Raw genomic sequence first — 4,158 nt, 5'->3', positions numbered from 1 at the left:
GGGGGTCCCCGGAACCCCTTTTGGTGACCCGACATGTACCCTGTACCCCCAGAACACTTCCGGTGTCCGAATGTCATCGTCCTATATATGAATCTTTACCTCTCGACCATTTCGAGACTCCTCATCATGTACGTGATCTCATCGTCCTATATATTCGGTCACCAAATCACATAATTCATATAATACAAAATCGTCATCGAACGTTAAGCGTGTGGACCCTACGGGTTAGAGAACTATGTAGACATGACCGAGACACCTCTCCGATCAATAACCAACAGCGGAACCTGGATGCTCATATTGGTTCCCACATATTCTACAAAGATCTTTTATCGGTCATACCGTAATGACAACATACGTTATTCCCTTTGTCATCGGTATGTTACTTGCCCGAGATTCGACCGTCGGTATCTTCATACCTAGTTCAATCTCGTTACCGGCAAGTCTATTTATTTGTTCCGTAATACATCATCCCGCAACTAACTAACTATTAGTCACATTGCTTGCAAGGCTTATTATGATATGTATTACCGAGAGGGCCGAGACATACCTCTCCAATACCCAGAGTGACATATCCTAATCTCGATCTATGCCAACCCAACAAATACCTTCGGAGATACCTGTAGAGCATCTTTATAGTCACCCATTTACATTGTGACCTTTGATGGCACACAAGGTGAAAGAACATGTGGTGCCCCCATGTTTGGTTTTGGTAATTGACGACAATCTCTATGGACTAATGGTTGCCTTGAGTTATATTTGAAGGTTTTGTCCATAGGCTTTTCTTGGAGTACATGTGTTGGTTTCAAGGAGAGTTTGTGTTGACCAAGGTGCTATTAAGGAATTATCCAAAGATTGGTCATGTGAGAGTTGAGCTTATTGCAAGCATGTCTTGAAGAAGAAGATTGTGTGATCATTCATGTTTACCTTCAAGACATCATCCAAATGAAGAGAGTTGGAAAGATTCTAGGTTGATCAAGACTAAGTCAAGAGTGAATCAAGTTGATCAACTCACAAAGCGTAGAAGATGTACCGAGAGGGATCAAGTGATCCCATGGTATGGTAAGCATTGTCCATTGTGCTTTGTGTACTAACCCATGGTCTATGTGAGAGTTCTATGTGGGGTTAGGTACGTGTTCATGGGCTTGCGTCAAGAGGAAGATATCACTCAACGCATGTAGAGGATGACATCAAGTGGTGATCGTCATCAAGATTTCCGTGTGCAAGTTCAAGTGGAGCATCACGAAGAGATCAAGTGCTTGAAGCTTGCCGTCCATTGTGGTGACAATGGACTTGTGAAGATGTGCCGAAGAGTGGCTCACCCATAGTGGACTATGGGGGAGTAATCATCTAGTCTTCATCGAGCCAACGCAATCAAGAAAGGTGGTCCAAGTTGAGGGAGTCAAGATCGTCATCATCTAGCTCAAGTGGACCATGTGCAAGGCAAAGGTTTTCCCTTGATAGGTTTTCTATTTTACCGGTCTCATGGTGGTAGTTGGGAGACCGGGTTATAGGATCGATAGCCGTACTATCAAGGGGGGCTCTCAAGTGAGTAGCTTGATTGTATCGTTCGTCGAGAGCTCAAACCATTGCATCCTTGCATCATGTTTCTTGGTTCTTGTTTGGTTCTCTTTGTGAGTCTTAGAGCTTGTGGTCATCTTGATGACAAGCTTGAGTTCATCGAAAACGGAGTTTGCATGCGTCTTCTATGATGTTTTCGATGTTGGAGGTTTTACCGGTCTTATCCGAGGAAGGGTTCTCACCATTTTCTTTTGGGACTTTTCTCACTTGCTTCTTATTGGTATTTCTATCAATATTGTGTTAGCCCTTGTTGCTAGCTTTCCAACAAACTTGGTTTCGTCGAATTCGGAGTCCGTTTGCAGAAGTTGTGTCAGTTTTGGTGTCCTTTAAAGGGGCTGCTGCGGATATAATTTTTTAGTACCGCTCTTGGGAGCGGTACTACCACTTGGAGCGGTACTACCGCGGCTCGTGAGCAGTAGTACCGCTCCAGAGCTGTACTACCGCGGCTCCTGAGCGGTAGTACCGCTCCGGACCAAAATCTCGTGTTTTGCTCAGCGGAAGTAGGCACGGAAGTATTTTTTTGTACCGCTCGCAAGCAGTAGTACCGCTACCACTTGCGGTAGAACCATGAGGTCGAGCGGTAGTACGGTGGGGACGAGCGGTAGTACCGCTCCGGCGGTTCTACTGGCCTTTTGCCTCCTCGCTGTTGTTTTTCGAAGGGGTACTACCGCCCTAGCGGTAGTACCGCTCCTTGGAGCGGTAGTACCGCTCTGTGCGGGCTGTGAGCATAACGGTTGGATTTTTCCCCACCTATAAAAGGAGGTCTTCTTCCCCATTGAACCTGATCCTTTGAGCTCGTGTTCTTCCCCCATTGTTGACCTTATTCGAGCTTGCTAACTCTCAATCCCTCCATGGATTCTTGCTAGTTTTTGAGGGAAAAGAGAGAGGAGATCTAGATCCACATTTCCACCAATCACTTTCTCCTCTATGTGAGGGGAAACCCTTGGATCTAGATCTTGGATTTCTTCATGTTGTCCTTCTTGTTCTTCCTCTCATTTTCCTCCCTAGCATTAGTTGCTTCGGTGGGATTTGAGAGAGAAGGACTTGGGCACTCCGTGTGCCCTTGCCATTGCATTTGGTGCATCGGTTTGAGTTCTCCACGGTGATACGTGGAAGTTACCAGTTGAGAAGCTTATTACTCTTGGGTGCTTGGTACCCTTGAGCTTGTTCCTCTTGGGTGCTTGGGCGCCCTAGACGGTTGGTGGTGTTCGGAGCTCAATCATTGTGGTGTAAAGCTCCGAGCAAGCGTCGGGGTCTCCAATTAGGTTGTGGAGATCGCCCCGAGCAATTTGACGGGTTTCGGTGACCGCCCCCAAGGGTTGCCAAAGTGTACGGGTTCGGTGACCACCTCCAAGGGTTGCCATTTGTACGGGTTCGGTGACCGCCCTCAAGGGTCCCTTAGTGGAATCATGGCATCTTGCATTGTGCGAGGGCGTGAGGAGATTACGGTGGCCCTAGTGGCTTCTTGGGGAGCATTGTGCCTCCACACCGCTCCAAACGGAGATTAGCATCCGCAAGGGTGTGAACTTCGGGATACATCATCGTCTCCGCGTGCCCCCGTTATCTCTTACCCGAGCCCTTTACTTATGCACTTTACTTTGTGATAGCCATATTGTTTCTTGTCATTTATCTTGCTATCACCTAAGTAGTTTTCTTTCTTAGCATAAGTTGTTGGTGCACATAGGTGAGCCTAGTTGTTGTAGGTTTTGTGCTTGACAAATTAACCGCTAGGTTTATTCCGCATTTGTTCAAGCCTCAACCGTAATTATTTTAAAGCGCCTATTCACCCCCTCTAGGCGACATCCACGATCTTTCAATTGGTATCAGAGCCTCGATTAGGGGATTAGGATTCTGTGACACACTTAGTCTCGATGGCACAAATTTTGATGTTTGGGTAATTCGCATGCTTAATCTCTTTAGGGTCATGGACCCAAATTTATAGCGAATTGTAGATATGGGTTTTTCTCCTCCAAAAGATCCCCAAAGATTATCTTTAGAGGATGAGAAAAACTCTTATCTCAATGCTCAAGCTTCTAATATGCTTTTCGATGCTTTGAGCAATGTAGTTATATTTCAACTCATGCCTTTCCGGGATGCTCATGAGTTGTGGACAAAGCTTCAAGATAAATATGGCGTGTCCAAGTTTTGTGGGGATGATTGTTCTCCCTCCACCTCCGGTCGTGTTGTGTTCTCAACTTCTTCTACTTCACCTACATGTGGTTTGCCACAAGGTAATGGCATGGTGAGTAGTGGTGTTCATTGCAATGATGATAGTGGGCTTAGTTTTGATAATCCTTCATCACTTTCTTGTTGCGATGCTTCATCTTTGGACTCTAGCACTTCGAGCACTCCAAATGTTTCACATGCTTGTGTTGATAGTCCTTACATATCATGTACAAATTGCTTGACTAAATCTCATGATGATATGCTTGCTATGTCTTGTTGGCATGATAAAAATGCATGTATTTCCTCGAGTTGTTGTGCTAACAATGTAGAGGAAACCCAACACTCCATGGAACAAGATGTGGTCTTGAATGGTGCTTCAAGGGATCCCACATCATCATCTATTGCTTTTTGCCT

This window comes from Triticum aestivum, chromosome 7D, assembly GCF_018294505.1.
Source record: "Triticum aestivum cultivar Chinese Spring chromosome 7D, IWGSC CS RefSeq v2.1, whole genome shotgun sequence".
NCBI lineage: Eukaryota > Viridiplantae > Streptophyta > Magnoliopsida > Poales > Poaceae > Triticum > Triticum aestivum.
This window is presented reverse-complemented; position numbering follows the sequence as displayed.